We start from the raw sequence: 26,025 nt of genomic DNA, 5'->3' as shown, positions 1-26,025 counted from the left end.
TTTAGAACCAAAAGTTAGTCGTGAGAAAAAGTAGTAGTTCCCTTCCCACTTGATGCCATGTAGGTGCCACAGTGTGGGGTGGATTGGTAGTAGTTTGAATGCATTTGTTATGTCGGTCTTACTGAGCCATGCACCGACTCCTGCCTGTAAGATAGCCGTAATGGCGTGGTCTATAGTGGAATATTGCAGGGAGAATTCCTCCGATGGTATTAAGGAGTTGAGGCTGGGAGTGGTAGAGGTGTGTGGTGCCGACAAATCGATAATAAGTCTCTGCTTGTTGGAAGATTTTCCTGTGACAACCCCGATAGGGTTTGTCCTCCATGTAGTGAAAGGAGGGGATTGAAAAGGTCCCAATAAAAAACCTTCTGACACTTCTTTAGCTATGAGTGTGTCAACTGCTGTAGGGTTGTGTTGGGCGGATTGTAGATTTGGACATTCCAGGATTCCTGAAGGCATATGTATGATACCTGTGTGGAATCCTTCTGATAGACCAGAGATTATGAAATCTACTAAATGTGTAGATGGATGCTGTGACAGAAATGTCGCAAGTAGGGATATGTTGATAGACGTTAGGTACTGTTTGGGATACATTTTATTGGGACACATGATTTTTGCATGTGCCCTGAAACATTTTGAGCATATATGCAACAAACGACAACCGCTGTAATTACATGTACCAACATTAAAGTTATTACATATCTGGGATTTGCCCAGAAACTTGATAGGTCTACCCAGTTTGTCTTTAGCTATTTTCTCCGTAGGACCAGCGGAGCTAGGTCCTTGCACGTGGGTATGCTCGTTAGCAGTGGTGGGACAAAAATTTGCCGAATGAGACATGGAGGAGCAGTATGCACAAGCCGGTGTCCTTAGCCCTGCAAAGTGTCTGCAGAAAATCACTGTGTCTATCTTACTCCAGTTGGACCTTGTCCCGTACTGTGAGAAGGCGCCTGACACTTTTGCAGAAAAAGATCTATGGTAATCGTAGAATGCCGATCCACCATATTTATTGCCCAGGTCCACCAGCTTGTGCATATACATGTCAAATTCCTCACGCCTGTGTGGGTAAACGGCACATATGACATCCCGGTAGATGCCAAAAGCCAACACAAATTCCGGGATGGTGAGTTTCCTGTTTAGGCGTGCATCCCTGGACTTTACCACCACAGAAATATCCTCATACGCATAAGTTTTATGCTCCACCACATCCTGGGAGGCAATTAGTAGTGCAGCTAAGTTGACATCTTTACCTTCCAGGATGTCTTTCTTAAGGTGCTCAGGTATCATATGGGCAGGGTTAACCTCCTGCTCGTCAGAGGTGGTGGCTGGAGAAACTAGTGGCAACTCGACCAGTGGCGGAGGGGTCACAGTGACTGACCCAGCCAAGGTAAGGGCTGTGGTGACCGATTCCAGTTTCTCCAGCCTGGAGTTTACCCTGCCCATGGATGACATGAGGGATGTAAGCATGCCATGTATATCTGTCGGGTTAGACTGGCTAGTCCCTTCCCCTGCATCAGAGTTATCAGTTGAGGTGTGCAACAGTTTGTATAGTTCCGCTTTCCTGGCAGTCGCGGGGAAAGGAATGTGTCGTCTCCTGAGTTCGTTAGTTATGCGAGGGATTGTCCAGGACCTGAATGATGCAGGACTAGCCATGTCTTCTTCCGGTGGTGGGGAGTTTGGTCTAGCCGGAGTGCTCGGGATGGAGAAATCCTCTACCCCTTCTTGAGACATACTAGATGAGAAAATATACCGTTAGTGTTGAAACCCAGGGGATGTACTGGCGGGCTAATTATGCCGTGTGAGGCGAAAAAATTAATCTTGTCCTTTGGTGACAGGTGAGGCCCTGCTATTTGCCAAGTGGCTATGAGAGGCTCTATCTATGCGTTGGCGCGAGGGAATATTGAGGCCACCCATGTAGTGGCAGGAATTCGTAGGCCTCTCGGTGACAATAAAAGAAAAACAGGGGAAGGGAGTGACAGGTGACGCCCTCTCTAAACTTTGCGAGGCGGCTAACTAACGTGTGGCTCGAGGGGTGTATGCCTCCGAAACGTTTGAGGCGGGGTGTTGGCCTCGCGGACCTCTAAACTATAGGCGGTATGCCAAGAGGGGAGATACCTATTTGGGCCTATACCCCTAACTGCCAGTACTCTACGTCCTATTTAGGGAGAACGTATGTGACACGTGAGCAGGCTTACGTACCTGCTAGTATGTATACGTATATGGTGCGTAAGGTATAGAAAACCTGGATAAACCTAAAAGGGTAGAAATAGATATGATAGTATGAGAAATGGATCCTGTGATACTAACGTAGACTAGATATGCTGTGGTTGATTTTATTAACCGTATGTGTTGAAGGGGAACAATTAGAGTAAGGAAGTACCCCGCCTGATTTATTATGGAGAAAAACCGTAACGCAGGATTAGCTTGTAGTGTCTACATATAATGTGTATACCTGGTGACCAAATTTAAAATATATATATGGCCGTGCTACTGTAATAATCGTAGTGCAGGGAGTATGAGTTTAAACTATGAAAATTGACCATATGCAGAAAGGTAGACGTATGAGAGGTTAAACCAAAAGTGTGATTCAAACCTGAAAGTGTGAGATGTTGGGACCGTGTTCTGTATACACGATATATCGTTTGAGTATATGCAGAAAGGTCAGGAAATGTAGGTGCCATGTAAACGGGTGTACATGGTAGTGACAACGTAATATACACAATTAATTTAGAGAAAACTTTATCACATATATATATACACATTATACCTATTCCTGATTAATTATCTGAGTTTCTAGTGTATGTAATTTGAGTACATAAAGAAAAGTCAGCATATGACAAGTGCCATGTAATGAAAAGTGTACATGGTGTGTTTAAACAGGGAGGAGAGAGAGGAAAAAAAAAAAAAACGTTTGTTTAAAACAAATTCCTAAGTGTAAATGGAAGGTACACAAAAAGTAAAGTGTTCAAGCAAAACTATGTATATGTATACCAGGATAATATCATGAACTAATAATACATGAGCCCTAACCTAGGTATAATTAATGTGACAGCATAAATTATGAAATACATGCTAAAATCGTTATATGTATATAAAACAGACTGGTATTTAATAAACTATAATCTGTATGAAAATGAATAATCCTACTATCAGGTACTAAAACTTACAAAATAGAAACAAACTGAAATAAAGGAGGGAAAAATAAAGCATAGGAATGCTACATACTTATTACTTGGTTTCCGGAAACCGGAGGGTTAATTTGCCTGAGACTTTGGCCGTAAAGCGTGTGGCCGTAAAGTGAGGCTGAAAATTATTGCGACGCCGTGGGAAGTGATCCGGGCGACGGACTTACGTTTTAGAAGTCCAGAGGACTCGATCAGCGAAGAAGACCGGGTTTTTTGTGCGTGGCTGGCCGTGGAGAGACCTGTAAGGAGTTTCCTGGACACAGCTGACACCGAAGAAAAACGCGGGTTTCTGAAAGCAAGATGGCGCCGTCCGTGAACCGGAAGTGGATTCAGGATGCAACGCTGACCTCGAAGGTATGGAGCCAGGTAAGGGGTGTCCCTTAAGTAGGGAAGGGGTGTGTCATACGCCCCTCCCACAAACACAGGCCAAAAGGCCTTACTACTTGCGGTTATTTGTATTTTATATATATATAGATATATATAGAATGTCATTCTAAGTGTATTTTGTTACCGATATATATATATATATATTAATAACAAAATACAGTTAGAATGAAATTACATATGCATATATAATTTATATTAAATTTTGTTTCAATATTTTATTTATTTATTTTATTATTTTATTTATTTATTATTTTAATTATACGTATTTATATATAATATATATATGTACATCTATTATATATATAATATATATACATATTATATATATGTAACGTCATTCTAAGTGTATTTTAATATTAATATATATACTTATATTAATATTAAAATACACTTTGTATGACGTTACATATATATAATATGTATATATATTATATATATAATATATATACATATTATATATATATATAAAAATATATTTAATTTATTTTTACACTTGTCTTTTATTTATTTTTTATACTTCCCACCAGCAGGGGGACTGTCTGATATTTCAAACAGTCCCCCTGCTGGCATATCCACAGCCAGCTATAGGGGGCCATGTGATCGCTCTTTGAGAGCGATCACATGGCCCCCGGGGGCCTGATTTGCCGTGGGAGGGCTGCCTGGGCTGTGAGGCAGTCCTCCCGAAGCGGATCGCGGCGGAGGTAAGTATAACTTACCTCCTGGGGCTGCAAGCCGTTACGGCGTGCTATGCCGTCATAACGGCGTTAAAGCCCACTTAACCCGTGACAGCATAGCACGCCGTAACGGCGTTAAGGGGTTAATCTCTATTATGTATTTGTATGTGTGTCAGTTTATGTATCTGTATGTCTGTATGTCTGTATGCGTATCATGTGTTTAAATCTGTGTGTCTGTGTCTCTGTATTTCTGTGTATCTGTATGTGTGGCATGTGTTTAAATCTGTGTGTTTGTGTATCTGCATGTGTGTCAGTGTTTTTATCTATGTGTATGTGTATGTTTGTGTGTGTATCTATGTGTCTTTGTATCTGCATGTGTGTCAGTGTTTGTATCTGTGCCTGTGTATCTGCATGTGTGTCAGTGTTTGTATTTGTGTGTCTGTGTATAATGATGTGTGTCAGTGTGTGTATATGTGTATCAGTGTATGTGTACATGTGCATAAATCTTGACATTTAAATGCCACCACTGCACACAAATACACCTCTGCAATTAAACAGCAACATTACATAGAAACACACATCTTTATTAAAACACCAACATTATATGAAAATAAACCTACACTCATATTCATGCCTGCATCCAAAAGCAAACACTACACACAAGTAAACCACTGCTTTCAAATGACAACAGTGCATAGGAAAACACAAGTGCAGTCACATGCCAACAGTGCATACAAATACACCCCTACATTCACAAACATACCCCATACTTACATTCAAACACATAAACACTGCTCAAATACGACCCTACAAGAATGGGCAAATGGTACATTCCCAGCTGGCAAAGCACTGTGGAACTTGTACGATGATGGGGATCTACCTTTTGGCCACCTTTGCTATAGGGTGTGCCCAAATAAATTCTTGCACCAGGGCCCTCTCTGTAATTTTCGCCACTGCCTCAATAGCAATGAATGCTACCAGTCACTAATAGTTTAATAACTCATACTGCACATTGCAATCCCCACCATCTACTTTAAAGTGCTCAGTCATTCTGTATCTGAGTCCTGAGACACTCATGCTATTTGAAATTGTGAAGCTCCACACTGCAGGACTGAGGGTTGAACTGATTCTAATTTCAATCAGTAATGATTTTTGCTTCTGATATCCATGCCAGCTACTGCTGGGCTCCATATTGAGACTGCAGAGTAATCTTACTGCCAGCTGCAAAGGTAATAAGGAGTCTATCAGAATACTCCTGCTTTAACCCTGTGTATACTATACTGTGTAGAGAGTATGTGGCTCTCTATATTGTATGGATATCTCTGCATTGTACTCAGTTTAGTATATTGTATAGGACTCGCTGTATACCTTTGAGTATGGTATGGATATTTCCATGTTGTGTTGTATGGTGATTACAAAGTTAAAGGGCGGGGTCAAATGCAGGGGGAGGAGTCTGTCACCCCACCTTCAGGATAGTATGCATCTTTTTTTGACTACAGGCATACCCCACTTTTAAGTACACAATGGGACCAGAGCATGTATGTAAAACGAAAATGTACTTAAAGTGAAGCAATACCTTTTTTCACTTCCCAATGCATGTACGACATTGCAATAGTAATTTACTGGCATAACTGATACTGCAACTGCAGATTTCCAGTGATTTTATTTCCAGTGATTCATTTAGTGATTTCCAGTGGGCTTTTATTCAGTTAAAACAAACAGTAAAAAAAAAAAAAAAAAAAAAAAAATCTCATTCCAGATTGTACCATTTATGTTTAAAGTTTTACTCATCTGACAACCTTAAACTGGGAGGAAAAGTAAAATAAACCTGCCCACTGGGCCATTTTCTGCCATGACTGCTGACCCTCTCCCTTTTCCTTCCGTTACCCTTACCCCCCAATAACTCACAGACAACCAAATTGTGGGTAAGGGCAACGGCCACAGCTTAACCCCTTAAGACCGGAGGGCGTACTATTACGCCCTATTTTAAGCGGCTCTAAATGCCGCTGGGCGTAATAGTACGCCATCCGTTTTTTTTTATAACTTACCCGGTCGCCGGCGATCCCATGCCGGCATTCGCGGTTGGGGGGACTCCCAAGGAGCCCCCCGCCATGTGAGAGTGAGGTCCTTGCGAGGACCTCACAATCACATGGCCGGGTTAGCTGGCTGCTGCATTGCCAGCAGGGGGACTGCCTGTAATGACAGTTAGTCCCCCTGCTGGCTGGAAATAAAATAAAATAAAATTAATCAGTGTAAAAAATAATAATAATACACTTAGATCATTATATATATATATATATATATATATATACACACACACACACACTATATATATATATATATATATATATATATATATATATATACACACACACATATACATACACTGTCTAGGTGTATTTTACTATTAATATATATATTAATATCAAATTACACGTAGACTGATACTGATTAAATATATATATAATTATTGTTATATATTTATATATAATGTAAAAAAATATGTAAATACGTTAAAAAATAAAATTAAAAAAATAATTAAAAATAATTAAAAAATATATAGATGTGAGACGTCCACCTCACACTCCCCATGGGACCCCCCCGGATACCCCCCGGGAATCCCTCGACACTACATCTCAGCTGTACAAAATAGAACAGTATTCGACACTCACGACAAGAACATACACCACTGATATGGGGACCACACGAACTACGAGCATTACACAAAACTCACACTGTGACGCAGACACACAGACTACAACTAGACCTATCACACTGGACGTAATGGCTAGTAGAAATTACGTTAGACCTGTTATTTTCAGTTAACCCTTGCTCAGTTAACGATACGTGTAATACTACCTGAGCGGTTGTAAGTGGAAAACGACAATAATGTATGGAACGCTATGTAACAAAACGTCTTCCCTACTCCACCCCGCGTCAGCATATTGACGCGCACAGACGTTAAACGTGTAACTATACTTACCTATGTCGGCCCTGTATAACCTAGCAGGTCAGTCTTGTTTGAATACCAGCATGCCTACTTAAATCAATGCAGGTCATCAATCTACCTAGAAGCATCTTCTGTTAAAGCTATTATGCTAATTTACTATGTTAACCTATGTCAACGCTACCTTGTTTTGCATAACTCATGGTTAGACACCATGCTGACTTATCTGACAAACCTGTTTATTTCTGTTTATTTCTCAAAAAAAAAAAAAAAAAAATAAGCGCATCAAATCATCTTTACCGTTATGTCTTTGTGCCGACCCATGTAACCAGTTAAATGCCATAATCTTATGATGTAATTGACAATGCGCTTCAAAAATAAAGAATTTAAAAAAAAAAATATATATAGATGTGTGTTATTTCGTTCTAACTGTATTGTGATATTAATATATATATATTTATCAAAATACACGTAGAACGAAATCATGTATATACATATATATACATAAATATATACGTATATATCACTATATATATATATACCTATATATAAATAAAAAATTTTTAAAAAAATTATATATATATACATATATATACACATACGTATATATATACGTATATATATATATATATATATACATATATTAATTCTACACATATATTTATGTAATATTTTTACAAAATTAGGTATCTTAATTAATTACAATTAGCAGGACCCGCCTGACAACCCATGCCGAAAGTAAAGGGAATTTTATTTGCTAGCACTATATTTAACCCTATAACTTCCCAAAACACCATAAAACCTGTACATAGGGGGAACTGTTTTACACGTGAGACTTTGCTGAATACAAATATGTGTATTTTTTTTTATTCTTTATTTTTGCGGTCAGCGTTGACCTCTGAGCACATCACAACTGTGGGGCAAAAACAACAATGCTTACATAAATGGTGTAACAATCCCATCAGTATAATAACGACCTATTTTTTATATTTGTAGTTGCTGCAAGATCCTGCATGCGGAGTGTGTATGCTATAACAGTGAGTTAGGGGAGATTGTACAATGCTTTGTGTGCCTGCGTCTTGGCATAGTGAGGTGCTGACTGCGTGTTGCGCATAAGGCACTGGTTTGTTGTCAATTATCTTAACAAAAGCGTCACTAAACTTGTAACTACGGCCGACTCCGGCCAGGAGGGTATATAAAAAGGCTCTGGGTTTAGGCTGAACGTGATAATAAACTTGAACGTCAATAAGGGGGCTACTTGACTAGTTCATTCTAGCTTGTGGTGGGGGTTAACTAGTAGGTTAGTATGCAAGGCAAATGCCTATGGAGCCAGGGTGCATGAGAGACTTAAAGGTAACGTATAACTATAAAGAAATAAACAATATTGCGTTTGGCAGTAGTATCTTCCCTCCTTATGCCTCAGGTAGGCGAGTCAGTAGTCCTCAGTGCAGCCCTTCTGGGCACAAAGGGAATAATTCTCTCCACTGTCCAGAATAGCTGTGCGTTCTTCTGGACGGTCTCCGTTGGTAGACCCAGGGCTTGGAGGAACGGTGTTGCCTCTGAGATATGCAGCAGGAGGTGTGTCTTGTCGTTCCTTTCCGCTATCAATTGTTGCAGGCCCCACTTGTATCGAATGGAGTGTTCTCGCAGGAGTTGTGTAACCGGTCTGAACATCCTCCGCAATGTGAGGGTACTTCTGGAAAAGTCTCTATAAAAGACCAGGTGTGCTCCCTCAAAGGGTACCGTGGGAGAACCTTTAACAGCGCCCATGAGGACCCGTCTGTCTGAGTCTTTTGCAAACTTGAGCAATACATCCGTAGTAGACTCTTGGGGTGCCTTGGCCGCCTTAGGCAGACGGAAGCATGTATCCACCAATAGCTGTTTGGCCTGTTTTGGCGGTAGGAGTGTGGAGATGAGCCTCCTGCAGTTCAGCATAAACAGGAAAAGAAACCACAACAAACACAACACATATAACAATAACATATCCCATGTTCACACCAACCCAGGGAGGGTGGTCGGGAAACAGCACTGCTAGGTTCCCTCAGCGTGCTCTCCAGTGGTCTGGTAAATATTACCCAGTGTCCCCAGTCCAGGTGCATCCCAAACATTGTATCCACTTGTCGCCATGCCAACCTCTCCGGGCAGCAGTCATGCTCCCCCCTCCTTATCCACTCCGGGGGATGGCCTTGACTGCTGACCCTCTCCCTTTTCCTTCCGTTACCCTTTTCCCCCAATAACTCACAGACAACCAAATTGTGGGTAAGGGCAACGGCCACAGCGTTTATTATTAAGCCAGCATAATTTAAACCAACTGTCAGCTGCTGGATTTTCCCAGCAGACAGCTAACATAACTTAATTCTTCCAGAGCCTCTTCAGCCTGAAGTCCGTCTTCAACCAGACCAGGCTGCGACTCCCCAAGCCCGTCCGGGGACTGGTCTCAGTTCCACTTGCTGGTGAAGGACAAACCACCACCGCAGCCTCTCCCCTATCCCTGGAGAGGACTGCGTCCCCCCGAAGCCAGCGCCTGTTCAATGGCTGACTGTAATCCCAAATTAAATATATCCAGCCCAATTTCGTTTAGGTGGACCCCATCAGCCCTCATTATGTTTGCGTTGTTCCCTTCCAGCGCCACATGACGAACCACAAAGCCAGCCTACGCACAAAACGTGAAATCGTCATGTTCAGACCACACCAGTGAGACCTCGCTGAAAAGCGCCCTACAGCGAGCCAAGTCGAGCTTGCAAGCATAAATCAAATCCACTGCGCGGCACCGTCCCAAGTCATTCCCCCCGGCATGAAGTACCAGAACCACTGACCCGGTCATGAAGCGACGGAGCGCGACATACTCCGGATACACTTGGTGCCACCCCGAACCCCGTATCCCCCGCCATCGAACCCAAACCTGCTCATGCGGGAGCACTAGATTCCAGCCGTATGGTCTCTGCTCGGCACACCTAGCCACCCAATAAATAAAGGAATGACCGATGATCCAAACATACTGGGGGGAACCTGTAGAGAAAAACAACACATCATAACTACCAACAGCCTATAACAGATGAGGACGAATATACAACTGAAACCTGCGGGAATCCCATCGACCCATGCGCTGAATTGCAGCATCGGACAGCCCTACCTGCCGCGCCTGCGTTGCTGCACCAATCCGTAAGGAGTGGGAAGAGTATGCCTTATCCTCTATGCCCAAAGCCCGCAAACCAGCCTTAAAAACACTGGAGAACTGAGACCGAGTTAAGACTGACCCATTTGCGTGAAGCAAGAAGAACTTTGCTGCCTCTGGCCATAAACGTACATATTGCCCTACCAGCACCACCAGACACTACCTAACCGACCTCCCCCGTCCTAACTGATCTGTTTTGGACTTCCGAATGAAAACCTCCACTCCACTCTGCCCTGTGCGAACGTCCCCCCTCCGAAGCGATGCCGGAGCCCAAGCCGACGCGGCCACCAACTCTCCTATCCGCAGCGCGGCGTAAAAACACAGAGAAAAGGCTACCCGGAAAAACAGCGCCTCGAAGGTGGAGAAGCACACCGCAGAGAGAACACCACACAGAGCATCCAATAGGTGGCCGGACGCCGGACGCCTACAATCAGGGACTCTTTCCTTCCTCCATCCCCGAAGCAACCTCTGGACCACGAACTCTTTTGAAACGTCCCCCCACCCCATACAACGCATCAGAAAGGAATGAGCCACTAAACTGCGTTCCACCGATGCCACCGAAGCTGCGCACTCCCATAAGGAGGACATGTAAGCCAAAGTAGACAGCAACCTACCCTCAGCAGAATACAAACCGAACTCTCCCGCATAGACAAGCCACCGATCCCACACTGCCCGATAGGCTGTCCACGAAGCGGGAGCCAGCAATCTCCTGAACAGGTCTGCTAGGTTCCGAAATCGAGGGTCCACAAGCACGTGGGACATACCAGACCATCTTACTCGGCTCCCAGGGCTACCTCCCGAAAACGATCCCACTGAAAGCAAGAAAGTGAAACGGCAATAACATTAGACACTCCGGGAAAATGGATTGCTCAGAACCAAATGTTAAATTCCAAACAATGCAGAACCAACCGACGCAACAGAGCCAATACTGGAACCAAGCCAGATGATAAACGATTCACCACATGGACCACACTCATGTTGTCCGTGCGGAAAACCACCTGCCTGTTTGCGAGCTCCTCCCCCCACAATACCACTGCTACCGCAATAGGGAAAAGCTCGAGAAAAGTCAAGTTACGTATCAGGACCGCCTCGTGCCATGCCGCTGGCCAAGGCTCCACACACCAACGTCCCTGAAAAAATGCCCCGAAGCCCAAGGAGCTGGAGGCATCCGTAAACAACTCCAGGGCCACATTAGATATTGCTTCCTGTTGCCAAAATGTCCAACCATTGTACCCTGTGAGGAACTCACTCCACACATTCAAATCATCCTTAAGCCGCTTGGTAACCCGGATAAAATGATGGGGAATACTAATGCCGACGGTAGCCAGAGACAGCCGTATACAAAACACCTGACCCATAGGCATGATCCAACATGCAAAGTTCAAGTGGCCCAACAGGGATTGCATCTGACGAAGCTGCACCTTCCGCGCACCCCTCACCCGATCAACCATGGTAGTAAGGATCCCCAATTTATCCCTGGGCAAACGAAAAACCAAGCTGATGGAGTCAATCTCTATACCCAGGAAGGAAATCACCGCCCTTGGGCCCTCCGTCTTGTCCTCTGCCACTGGAACCCCCAAATCTTGCATAACTGCCTTAAACTGGCCCAACAAATCCTCACATTGCGAAGAATGTGCCAGACCGACGAACAGAAAATCGTCAAGATAGTGCAAGAGGGAAGAAAAACCTGACCCCTTCGTTACGATCCATTCCAGCAATGTGCTAAAAACTTCAAAATAACAACAAGAAATCGAGCAACCCATGTGATGGCACATATCATAGAAAAAATCCCCTTGAAACTGACACCCCAACAAATGAAAACAGGAAGGGTGAACTGGGAACAACCGCAAGGCCGATTGAATATCCAACTTAGCCATCAGGGCCCTGGGCTCTGTTTCTCGAACGAGATCCAGTGCCCGATCAAAAGAAGCGTATTGGACCCGACTATCCTCCTTCGCAATCCCGTCATTAACCGAAGCCCCCGCTGGAAAAGACAGGTGATGAATCAGCCGAAACACCCCCGGTTCCTTCTTAGGAACGAGGCCCAATGGGGACACCCGCAAATTATCAAACGGAGGAACGGAAAACGGTCCCGCAATCCGTCCCATCTTCACTTCTTTTCTCAGCTTAGCCGCCAGCATCCCTTCCTTACCCCGAATTAAGGAAAAATTGTGCGCAAACGACGCCTCCCCGATGGAGTAAATGGGATCCTAAAACCTTCGGTAAAACCCTCCCATAGCACCTGCACGTCCCTACGCCTGGGATACCGTGCGAGCGACGGCAGCAGTCTTTCCGCCTGTACCGGGGTCCTCCCCCCGAGGAAGTGATCCTTTGATGTCGTCCTGGGGAGGGGTTTTCCTCTTCTAAAACACCGAACCGCCGGGTGAGCCCCACCACAGTGGGAACACTCATGTTTAATGCCAAAATGCATGTGTATCTTGCATGCCAAAATGCATGTGCGGTCGCATCGACATTTTTTGCCTAAATTGCTGGTCATATTTAAACCAGCATTGACCCCCATAAACTTTATAAGCCCCCCAAATTAAATCTAAATAAGAAAACAATGACGGGGCCCACTCTGGAAACCTCGTAGACAGAATACTAGCATAAGTTGCAAATCCTTGCAACCAATTACCGAAGGTACGGGGGAGCTCCTTACCTTTTCCACTCTCCGTCGCCTCACCACGTCGCGGTTTATCAGCGGATTCCCTATCAAACGGGACTAATGATACGAGGTCCACATACTCGCCCTTCAAGATCTTCTCCCTCACCTCCAGCGACACATGCATCCCCAGGGGCGCAATGTCACACACCGGCCCCCCTGCAGTACCCTCCACAGTACCCAACGGAAGGGTCCCCGTGGGAAGCATAGCATCCTGCGTGGCTATGCCAACCTGCCCTAAGCGATCTAATACTAAGCGCAGCAATTTTATGACTTCCCCTGTACTCCCTTGTTCTAGCCCAGAGACCCCCTCTGCCCCATACCAAGCGCGAGCGCACTCCAACTCACGGTTCTGGAGCAGGGGTCTGTACATCAGCTCCACATCCGAACCATCTGTCAGTATAGGTCCTGCGGCCAGCCTGCCAGCTGCCCCTCCAGGGGCCTGGCGGCTCACCCCCATGGGAACTCCAGATCTTCTGGGGTGGATGTGTGGAGTGGAATCCTGCGTCCCTCCCTTCTCTCTGACTGATGATTCACCTTCAGGTCTCCTGGGGTTATGAACAAGAGGGGAATCCTGCGTCCTTCTCCGCTCCCTGGCTGTCCAAATAGGCACTGGAGAGTTCCTCCGCCGGCCCGCTTGCACCCGCTGGCCATCTCCACTTTCGGGGGCCAGCAGTGCTCCGTTTCGGAGTCCCCGGTTTTATCTTCACTCGGACTTCTGGGTTCGGCAGTGGCCTGTGACGTCTGCACTCCCTGACCCGCAGACGTCATGTACGCACCACCAGCGTTCCGGCGTGCGGCGCTCCGCCTCTTCCTGCGTGCGGCAGCACGTCCTGACGTCACATCCGCCGCAGCAGGAAAAGAAGGGTGAGGACTGCGCAACCTCACCTCTCCAGCAGCGCCATCTTGGGATCCTCCATCTTGATGGCCAGGCCCCGACCGGACCATCCGACGCCTGGAACACCTCTCCCCGCTCCTTCTTCTACCGGAACCCTCACTTGGCCCCGGACAGGTAGTAGCTGGTGGCACAGCCCTGGCTCTCCGCACCGGACTGGGGGACAATCTGGATGGCGGCCTGGAACGGCGGGCACGACGTCCTCTGGTGGGCACCGACCCCTCCTGAGACTCCTGGACGTCTTGGACACTGTGAAGCAGTGCAGCATAGGACTCTGCGCCGTGGATCCTCTGGAAGGCCTGCAGAATAGTAAGTAGAGCCTCCCTGGGCATGTCGGGGACATGAGCCATGATGTGAAAATATTAACTGCAGTGGCAAATTCTGTAACAGCAGTTGTAAATTACTAACAGCAGTTTTGCTTTTTAGGGTGACCAGAAACCGCACTGCTAGGTTCCCTCAGCGTGCTCTCCAGTGGTCTGGTAAGTATTACCCAGTGTCCCTGGTCCAGGTGCATCCCAAACATTGTATACACTTGTCGCCATACCAACCTCTCCGGGCAGCAGTCGTGCTCCCCCCTCCTTATCAACTCCGGGGGTAGGCCTATACAGTGCCAATTTGTATTTGTTAGCAGCTTAGTTGCACACTTTGTTTAGAAACACCTCTTTATCACTTTAAGCATTTATGGTTTAACCCTTTAAGGACACATGATGGAAATATTCCGTCATGATTCCATGTTATTCCAGAAGTTGTGTCCTTAATGGGTTAACTTTGAATCCTCAGAATTTTGGCTAATGCAGCTAAGCTGCTAAGTCCTAGTTATAGAAAATGGCAGGGTAAACCCTTTCACTGGATGGCACCAATTGCAGAATATGGACAATGTATGGGCAGAAAAAAATATAAATGTTCAGCTAGGAGTAGACATTATAAATTTGAGATGATTAACCTGTCCCATGTCAGAAGGTGTGAAAAGTTCTTGCCCCAAAGACACTGAACTGAGCTGCTCCGGGTGAGAATAGAACCTTCCATTTCCTGTTCACTCGCAGACAGAAGAGGCGCGGGAATGTCTGTACTCACGAGTGTACTTAAAGTGAGTGTATGTAAAGCGGGGTATGCCTGTATACAAATTCCCTTCAATGTCTTTTAGTAGTAATCAGAATTCAGGAAATGGGTACAATGAGGGTACAATGAGGAAAACCTGTGTGTATAACACTACCAGCCTTGCATTAATACATTCTCAATACACTCCTTTTAATAGCTGAATATAGTTTACAAAAAGGATCAAAGTTAGAAGCCTTTCACTGCAAGCTTGTAGGATTCATGGTACTAAAGCTCTACCTGCTAACACCTGTCACCAATAAAAACAAAGTCAGATCTGATATTGATTAATTTTCCCTTTAAAAAAAACTTGGCTAACACTGCAATTTAAAAAAAATTGTAATGATTTCTGAACTGCTAAACTTAGATGGGTGTTTAGTGAATAAACAAATATAAAGGGATATTCTAGGCACCTAAACAACTTGAATTAATTGTGGTCTGTAGCTACTGACCCTGCAGTCTCACTGCTCAATTCTCTGTCATTTAGGAGTCAAATCCCTTTTGTTTCTATTTATTAAGCCACTGGTTGTGACACACACACATAGTCTCCATGAAAATATGCTTTACAGCACAGTATGTTTATATTAGAAGTTCTGGTCTCTTGCTCTGTTAATTGAATGTTAATCTCGCACACGAGGCTTCTGCAGATTCTAGCATGCCACTAGCAGAGAAGAAGAAAATAAATGCTAAATTAAGCACACTATGCAATAAGGGAAGTTTTTAAGGATTTGGGGCTTTTTCAGGAAGGAAGGGAAGGGTTGGTTAAAGCTGCATCAATTTACAAAATTAACTCTTAAACTGAGCAGTAGAACTGCAGGGACATGATCTATACTCCAAATTGACTTTATCAAGCTTTATCATTCAGTGCTTAGAGTGTCCCTTAATGTAGCAGGATTCCAGGTTGCATTGGTGGCAGTACGAGCTGTAATTTTCAATGATTAGTAGGTGGGTCACCAATGGCACCAACACACATAATATGGATCAAGTCCCCTAAAAACAGTCCATAATAAGTTGTTTCATGAAGCACAACTGCACAGTTGCAATTAATATCCCTCTGGTTTGATAAAGGTATTTTGACAAATGTATTTAAATGTTGACTGTATTACACTTAGTAATCACAAATATGAAAACTGATTAATAGGTTTAAGAACCACTGACCCAGAACATTTATTTTGACTTCACCTTTCTGATACTATGATCAATACATTCCTCTCTAATGTGCCTCCAAAAAGGCAGATGAGCTCCAAGGACATCAGATTCGACAGAGGGCATGATCAAGGGTGGGCAGGAGATGGAAGTATTAAAACCTCAGTCTTCCAATTTGAGAGTGGTCGACCTATTCACCATTTCCCCCAAATGACCAACAGATTGATATCCTTGGTAAGGTCTATATTTTGTCCGTGTTCCATCTTTTGGCAAATTTGGGTGGAAGAGGGACCTTTTTCGTCCGTAAACTCATACTGCACAAATACCATCTCTCACATCAGGAACAAAACACAAAGTCCAACGTAAAGCACTAACTAAATACTCTAGTTAATAGTCATCCCGAGTACCAGATTTATTGAGATTTGTTCTAACAAGGAATTTCTTCCTATTCAATTGCCATTTTTACAATCAAACCTGGGGTACTACAATGGGTATGTCTTGAGGGAGGAACATACCTTTACCAGAAAGCTCCCTGAGCCATGTATGAATAAGAAATGTCTTGAACTTATGTTTCAATAGTGAAATAGGTGGCAAAACCCTTAAATCTTTAGTTTTGACTCTATCAACTGCACCAGATAAGAAAAAATTGCCTCTAACAACTTGCTGTATTGGGGCAGTTATCACTATAGATTATTAAAATGTGGCATCCCTACCAGCCAATACCTGCACCTAAAATGCAATTGCACCTCAGTTGATTTTAAGTTCAAGAAAGCTTTACTAAAAGGTGTCTAAAGAGGCCATATATGTATGCCCTAAATACCAACAAAGATGACTTATCTGTGTTTTAGTGTAAGAATATAGTGTAATACAGTGTTTCCCAACCCAGTCCTCAAGGCACACCTACCAGTCCAGGATTTAAGGATTACCCAGTTGTGTCTAAGGTGTTTTTAGAAAAAAAAGAAAAAACACCTTAGACACAACTGGGTCACCCCTAAATCCTGGACTGGTAGGTGTGCCTTGAGGACTGGTTTGGAAAACACTGGTGTAATATATAGCCACTAGTCACTCAGACTGGGCTACCATGATGCATATATTGTGCAAATACTGGCCTATCCTAATGCACTGATAAATGCTTATCTCTCACCTCAAGTTTACATTGTCTGTTCTGGTATGTGACAGTCCGCATACTGCAATGCTCTTTCACTACATTGTTTTTAGATAAAGGCGGTGCTGGTGTTATGATTTTAACAGTCAGAGGGCCTTGAATACTTGAGATGCCGACCTCCTCATGTTTATATAAAAATTGCAGTTACATTCTTGATATTTCCTGTTACAACTATACACTTTTTATAGTCGTACGTAATCTTGCGAAATGTCTATGTGACCGTGTTTTTCAAACATTGCTCTACAAAAAAAATAAAGCGTGTCAAAAAAAAAAAGTGCTGCTTCTCTTAATTTTGACAATTCAGCTGAAACTGTGGAAAGACAAAAAGTAAGAAAAAGGCCTTTTCCTTAATGTTGCATTTTCAGCAGTTTAGCGGATAGCACCCTAATTTAGCATCCTTAATTATTGGCTATTGGCAATCCACGATTGGGGGTTACATAGTTATCTTAAAGGAACACTATATTCACCTAAATTACTTTAGCTAAATAAAGCAGTGTTAGTGTATAGATCATTCCCCTGCAATTTCACTGCTCAATTCACTGTCATTTAGGAGTTAAATCACTTTGTTTCTGTTTATGCAGCCCTAGCCACACCTCCCCTGGCTATGATTGACAGAGCCTGCATGAAAAAAAAAACTGGTTTCACTTTCAAACAGATGTAATTTACCTTAAATAATTGTATCTCAATCTCTAAAATGAACTTTAATCACATACAGGAGGCTCTTGCAGGGTCTAGCAAGCTATTAACATAGCAGGGGATAAGAAAATCTTAATTAAACAGAACTTGCAATAAAGAAAGCTCTCTTTACAGGAAGTGTTTATGGAAGGCTGTGCAAGTCACATGCAGGGAGGTGTGACTAGGGTTCATAAACAAAGGGATTTAACTCCTAAATGGCAGTGGATTGAGCAGTGAGGCTGCAGGGGCATGTTCTATACACCAAAACTGCTTCATTAAGCTAAAGTTGTTCAGGTGACTATAGTTTCCCTTTAAAAACAGGAATGTGAGTGTGTCACTCTAGAGAAGTCAGGGGTACACTCTCAGTGTACCAAATATGGAGCAAGCAACTACTGAAACAGAAAAGATAAAGAGCTTCTGTGCTTTTCTTAAATCCAACCTGATGTATGAGCTGAAATAACTGAAGTGCCAAAATTAGGGAAAAGTTTTCGTTTTTTTCTTAATTTTGGTCTTCTTTCAGCGGTGTAGAAGATAATCTCCATGGTACACTTTAGGACTATCAGAAAGGAGTTTGAAAGTTACTAAAACTAACATCCATCAGAAAATCTCTCTATTATTTATTTTCTTATATAATATTATTACATGATTAAGTGAAATCACATGTGAAATTACATAATTGTGGAAAATAAAAAAAGGTACAATTACATTATGTGGCGAAACCAACTTCGCCACTGTGGGCTGGAGAAGCCTGGCTGCTAGCCTCCTGCCCTGCGACTATGGCCCCTGGACATATTGCACTTTAAAGACTATATTTGGGCATGTATAATTTATATTGCTGCTACTGGCCCTTTAAAATCAGCGGTGGACATTTTGGGACTACTGTCCCTTTAAGACTGTGAAGCATATTCTATTGTACTGCCTGTATATTGTATATGTATTTATGTATGCAGTTAACCTGGGTTATATATATATATGCAGCCTTCATCTGATTGTTCGGTAGAATCACTCCATTCATTGTATTGAGGAAACTACCGAACAACCAGATCACCCAGGATTAAGTGTGCCTCCAATTACCGTTTGCAACAATGTTGCAAACGGGTAATTGGCAATCATGTAATGTGTTCTGTGTCCTCTGGGTGGCCGCCATTCAGGAAACAACCACGTGGCGGCGGCCATCTTTAACTACCGAACAGCGGTGTTTTGCCGTCGAGTGTCTGGAACTAAAATCGGACACTTGACTAGGCAAACACCGCTGAGACCTCCATACTTCCAGAAATTCGTATGGAAACTACCGAATGCCCCGACGTTCGGTAGAAAGAACCCCATAAACAAGGGAATTCATTCAAACCCTCTCCAGGCTCTATAACACAGGCAATTCGCCTGTTTTCATTCCCTTGTTTGTGACCGACCGCAGGGCCAAAATGCATGGAACTGTTTTCGGGTACTTTACCCATGCGGTCGGTCAAATCTTTGGAGTCCCATAACTCCTGAACCATTTATCCGAATGGGCTGATTCTTGCATATGTTGTCCCCCTGAATAAGGGCTATCAGGGGATACCTGTTTTGGAGGTGTAGCATATGTATTTGGGGTACATCCAGGAATTGGGGAAAAAGGTGTACAGTATAATTGTGTTAAGTGTTAATCTAAGGAGAGGAAATGTGTGGGAGGTACATCCATGTGATTGGTTAATTTCATCCTCCCCCTGGGAGTGTCCTGTATGTACTTGTTGGTAATAAAAGCCAGACTGGGTGTCCCAGTCTTGTGTTCCTGCTTAACCCTCAAAATGAAGTGTCGTCTCGTTCTTGGGGGGGATTGGATTGTAAGCTGACTGCCAAGAGTGTAAGCCGATTGTATGCTTTTCTTGTTCAGCTGTTCCAGTTCGGAGTGTTATTTCGTATCCAGATCGGGAGTGTGGTGTTCTGCAGTAGCTGTGCCTGTATCCAGAAAAGGGGATTATCGCCTAAACGGATTTTTCCCCTTTTATGCTGAAACGGTCCGTTACAATTGGTGGCAAGCGGCGGGATCGTTCCTACAACCAGAGGGACAGCTACAGACAACACCATTCCTGGATTACAAAGTGAGGGCAACGCCAGTACCCGTACAGCGCCCCTATCTACAAGGAACCAACTGCAGCAGAGCAAGCATGGCACCCAGCTACACTCAAGAGGCGTATGACAGAGAGGTCACCGCGGTGCTGGCTATATGCGGACCCAACCTCTCAGAGGATCTAATACAGCAGGTGAAGAAAGCAGTGCGAGAGTACTTGCCGCGGGAATCAGAGCGGGCCAGGGGGTTTGCAGACCTCCCTCCCCAGCGGCAATGTGTGGCCCAGGGAGCTGATGGTGTCGTCCATCCTCCCCAGCAGCCGTGTGTGTCCAAGGGAGCCGAAGGTGCAGTCCTTCCTCCCCAGCGGCAGGCTGAGTTACAGGGGGCAGAGGTTGTTGTTCCTGCCCCCCAGCAGCAAAGTGATATGCCAAGAAGGCAGTGTGAAGTGAAGGGAGAGGAGAGCAGCGTCCTCCCTCCCCAGCGGCAATGTGTGCCCCAGGGAGCTGATGGTGTCGTCCATCCTCCCCAGCAGCCGTGTGTGTCCAAGGGAGCCGAAGTTGCAGTCCTTCCTCCCCAGCGGCAGGCTGAGTTACAGGGGGCAGAGGTTGTTGTTCCTGCCCCCCAGCAGCAAAGTGATATGCCAAGAAGGCAGTGTGAAGGGAAGGGAGAGGAGAGCAGCGTCCTCCCTCCCCAGCGGCAATGTGTGCCCCAGGGAGCTGATGGTGTCGTCCATCCTCCCCAGCAGCCGTGTGTGTCCAAGGGAGCCGAAGGTGCAGTCCTTCCTCCCCAGCGGCAGGCTGAGTTACAGGGGGCAGAGGTTGTTGTTCCTGCCCCCCAGCAGCAAAGTGATATGCCAAGAAGGCAGTGTGAAGCGAAGGGAGAGGAGAGCAGCGTCCTCCCTCCCCAGCGGCAGTGTGTACCCCAGGGAGCTGATGGTGTCGTCCATCCTCCCCAGCAGCCGTGTGTGTCCAAGGGAGCCGAAGGTGCAGTCCTTCCTCCCCAGCGGCAGGCTGAGTTACAGGGGGCAGAGGTTGTTGTTCCTGCCCCCCAGCAGCAAAGTGAGATGCCAAGAAGGCAGTGTGAAGCGAAGGGGGAGGAGAGCAGCGTCCTCCCTCCCCAGCGGCAGTGTGTGCCCCAGGGAGCTGATGGTGTCGTCCATCCTCCCCAGCGGCAGTGTGTGTCCCAGGGAGCAGAAGGTGTCGCCCTTCCTCCCCAGCGGCAGTGTGTATCCCAGGGAGCTGATGGTGTCGTCCATCCTCCCCAGCGGCAGTGTGTCCTGCAGGGAGCAGAGACAGTCAGTCTCGCACCCCAGCAGCCGGACAAGAGAATGAAAGGGGAGACAGCTGGTCCCCCTTTCCACCAGCAGAGAGAGTGGCAGGGAGAGGAGCCTGCTAACCCCCCTCCCCAGCGGCAGTTTACCGTCCAGAGAGAGGAGCTTGTTACACCCTCTCTCCAGCGGCAGCCTAACCCACCAAGGGGAGATGTTAAGCCCCACATCTGTGCAGATGGGACCGTAGTCTCTGCACTTACAGCCCCAGGGGTAGGGACGGTCGGTCCTGTCCCCCAGCCACAGAGCGATATATCTAAAGGGGAGACAGTCGGTCTCCAGCAGCCAGGCTCCCACCAGACTACTCCCGTGGTAGTGCTGGCAACAGGACAGAGTACCGCTGGTCTCTGCCCCCTCAGCAACCCACCAAGGCAGCCTATCAGTCTCTCACACAGCCGTGGGGGGGCACCTGAACTTGGACAAAATTCTCCCTCACCCAGGTGTGGTAACTGTTTATTATGGGTGGGCTGCTCTACTACTTCTGTTCTGTGGGTGGGTTGCTGGACTAACCAGGGCACTGACCGGCAGGAGGTCAGATACCCTGTTAGTCTAATTGGTAAAGGGGAGAATTGTGGCGAAACCAACTTCGCCACTGTGGGCTGGAGAAGCCTGGCTGCTAGCCTCCTGCCCTGCGACTATGGCCCCTGGACATATTGCACTTTAAAGACTATATTTGGGCATGTATAATTTATATTGCTGCTACTGGCCCTTTAAAATCAGCGGTGGACATTTTGGGACTACTGTCCCTTTAAGACTGTGAAGCATATTCTATTGTACTGCCTGTATATTGTATATGTATTTATGTATGCAGTTAACCTGGGTTATATATATATATGCAGCCTTCATCTGATTGTTCGGTAGAATCACTCCATTCATTGTATTGAGGAAACTACCGAACAACCAGACCACCCAGGATTAAGTGTGCCTCCAATTACCGTTTGCAACAATGTTGCAAACGGGTAATTGGCAATCATGTAATGTGTTCTGTGTCCTCTGGGTGGCCGCCATTCAGGAAACAACCACGTGGCGGCGGCCATCTTTAACTACCGAACAGCGGTGTTTTGCCGTCGAGTGTCTGGAACTAAAATCGGACACTTGACTAGGCAAACACCGCTGAGACCTCCATACTTCCAGAAATTCGTATGGAAACTACCGAATGCCCCGTGGTTCGGTAGATAGAACCCCATAAACAAGGGAATTCATTCAAACCCTCTCCAGGCTCTATAACACAGGCAATTCGCCTGTTTTCATTCCCTTGTTTGTGACCGACCGCAGGGCCAAAATGCATGGAACTGTTTTCGGGTACTTTACCCATGCGGTCGGTCAAATCTTTGGAGTCCCATAACTCCTGAACCATTTATCCGAATGGGCTGATTCTTGCATATGTTGTCCCCCTGAATAAGGGCTATCAGGGGATACCTGTTTTGGAGGTGTAGCATATGTATTTGGGGTACATCCAGGAATTGGGGAAAATGGTGTACAGTATAATTGTGTTAAGTGTTAATCTAAGGAGAGGAAATGTGTGGGAGGTACATCCATGTGATTGGTTAATTTCATCCTCCCCCTGGGAGTGTCCTGTATGTACTTGTTGGTAATAAAAGCCAGACTGGGTGTCCCAGTCTTGTGTTCCTGCTTAACCCTCAAAATGAAGTGTCGTCTCGTTCTTGGGGGGGATTGGATTGTAAGCTGACTGCCAAGAGTGTAAGCCGATTGTATGCTTTTCTTGTTCAGCTGTTCCAGTTCGGAGTGTTATTTCGTATCCAGATCGGGAGTGTGGTGTTCTGCAGTAGCTGTGCCTGTATCCAGAAAAGGGGATTATCGCCTAAACGGATTTTTCCCCTTTTATGCTGAAACGGTCCGTTACACATTATATTAAACAAGAAAAGAAGAATAGAGAGATGAAGCGGTGACTGACTGTTGTGTTCGGTTTGCGGAATTCCTTTCGTCCTAATAGAATTTCCGACATAAAAATAATATACGAATCTGGTCTGAAAATAAACGGACAAATGGCCAGACTTTTTTTTTATTTTTCAGTAGAAACATTTTTTTTTTCTCAGAATTTTGGTGGCTCCTAAGTCTAGTGTAAAACATGTTGGCCACAAGTCACTGTAAAGTAAATACACACAGGCATATACACACTATGTGCAAAATATTAATTCTAAGAAATCCATTATGTATTATATGGCAAATAAAGTTTTTTTTTGTTACATGTTATGCCTTTGCATATTTAAAAAAAAAAAAAAAAAAAAAAAAAAAGAGGGGGGGGGGGGGGGCGGACATCCCTAAACGTACTGTGTTGACCACAGGAAAAAATTTTTAAAAAACAAGCTATCCCTTGTGGCCACAGGGACACATGCGGTCTGTCTGAAGTCCTGGACAGGGTCTCTCAGAGGTCTGTGGGAGAACACAGGATCCTCCAATAAACATCTTGGTCAAAGAGATACCTTTACCCACAGATGTCACTAGCAAAGGTTTTGTGGAAATAAACATTGACAGCATAAGCTGCCATGCTTGTGTCAACCACACAACCACAGCACTGTCCATAAGATAAACACCCAACGTGTCATTTATAGATCCCACTGAACTATACATATATATATATATATATATATATATATATACACACACACACACACACGTAAAATGTTCACTACGTTCCAGGTATATCTTAGCCTAGACATTATAGACACACATTTAATTGATATACTAATTACAAAGTATAAAGATACAATAGGCATACAAGTATAAAGTGTGCACAAATAATACATTTATAGCATAAATGCAAATCACACACACACAACAACCATATACAGACACATACACAGTATGTACATAATTATGGTATATGTATGTATGAGTACTAAGTATACATAATTCAGACATAAAAAACCAAACACATTATACATAGACATGTTATAGATAGACTGACATACACTACACAGTATATATACATTACACACATCAACTGTATGCACTATGTACATTACTTTACATTAGATGTGCAGATAATTATTATACAATGTACTTATTGTAGTGTTAGAGAGAGGGAGACAGGCTGGTGAATTCATACATCTCTGAATATATCTCACTGACAGGTCATCCATGCTCCCAGTAGAATGGGGTACACCCCCGGGCAGGTTGGAGTGCCTCTCAGCATACTGAGGTACATGCACTGACCCGCCAGATTTGGGAACTGTACATACCTCTGCTACAATCCAACACACAGCCAAAATAAACTAACAGTGGTAATTAGCACACCCCCTCTGTGCACACACTCACCTCTCGATGATTAGCGGTCTCCCCGACCCCATTGAGCTCCATTTCTCCGCTATGAGTGGACAGGTGCAGAAAAGGGCAGAGAACGAAACTTATATCCAGGCAGCCCCCCCATACAGGGCTCAGGGGGAAGACCTGCGGTGACAGTATGGGGAAGTTATTACAACATCTCCTCCCCCTAGCGGCAGCCACTGAGAATACATTCTAAACATTGCTCTCTGCATCCTCACTGCCCTGAATTCCCATATTAATTACATGATCTCATTGATTAGTGACAATAATAGGATTTCCTTCCTCTAGTAGCTTATTTAACCGCAGCTTTCTCTTGGCAGATCATTATACCAACTCTCAATCTCTCTGGCCAGCAACAGCTGTCTGTATGAAACCTGAAAGGACCCCACTATGGTTGAGAATACAAATCTGTGTTCCTAACACTATAGTATTCTTATCCATACATTTAGGCAGTCCACCCCCTCACCCAGGGTGCAAAAAAATGTAAATAAAATAAAGATTTATTTACCTTTTTACAGCCCTTCAGCTATCTCGATGCTGCTTAGCCCACCTTCCACTGCGGCATCGTCTCCTCAACCTATATATAATCCAATATCCTATCCTTATAGAGGAACACTAATATGCATGCGCAACGAGTGACACATACTCATTCAAACTTTCCAATAAGCAAGCAATGAATCAATGGTCAATGCAGCAGAAGCTGACAGCCACTAGATGTGGACTTAACCCTTAAACATTGCAGTTTCTCATAGCAGGGTTAAGGAGGCATGGACACTGCACTCAGTCCACTTCGTGGCGATGAAGTCGTTTGGATGTCTGTCGTGTTCTTTTAAGCCAGTGAATATTATGTCTCCTACTGTAACAAACACTAACTCTCCAGGTCACATGCCCTCCTGTGCTTTTACTTGTACGTTTTTTTATAAAGATAAACTAAATATATATATAAAAAAAAAAACACCTCTATTTATGCATTATTATCAGCATTTAGACAAACATATTTGAATCATCTGAATAAAAATAACTTACATTTGGATAGTCATGTGATGTTTTGGCTCCCACAAATTTCAATACAATTTGGGAAATCGCTTTGGACGACCCAAAACGTCAGAAGAAGTCACCTTTTAGTCTACTACGATGCCAAAATGCATACAATGTTGCCTTGCTGAATGGCTACTTTATATCAGGCATTTTTGCAATGCTAATTCTGAGTTGTGAACATTTTTATATTATATCTGTATTACAGGTATTAAATGAAAGAACTTAATTTTTCAATGATTGCATTTTGTGTATTTCCTAGTACAGGTCCCGAAGTCCCAGCTCAATGGCAAGAACAAGATCCGAGCCATCAAAACATATGCCA

The 26,025-nt window shown here is 44.4% G+C and overlaps 1 protein-coding gene across 1 annotated transcript in view; it reads right to left on the bottom strand.

Moving 5' to 3' along the window:
• The window catches only part of LOC134568873 (ninjurin-1-like), a 40,768-nt gene extending 16,081 nt beyond the window's left edge, over positions 1-24,687 (bottom strand). Inside the window, exon 1 of the mRNA XM_063427566.1 lies at positions 24,657-24,687. The gene's annotated coding sequence lies outside the window, so the exon portion shown is untranslated. The remainder of the gene's footprint in view (positions 1-24,656) is intronic.
• Positions 24,688-26,025: the final 1,338 nt, after the last annotated feature.

Source organism: Pelobates fuscus, chromosome 7 (assembly GCF_036172605.1).
Source record: "Pelobates fuscus isolate aPelFus1 chromosome 7, aPelFus1.pri, whole genome shotgun sequence".
NCBI classification, from domain to species: Eukaryota; Metazoa; Chordata; class Amphibia; order Anura; family Pelobatidae; genus Pelobates; species Pelobates fuscus.
This window is presented reverse-complemented; position numbering and strand designations above follow the sequence as displayed.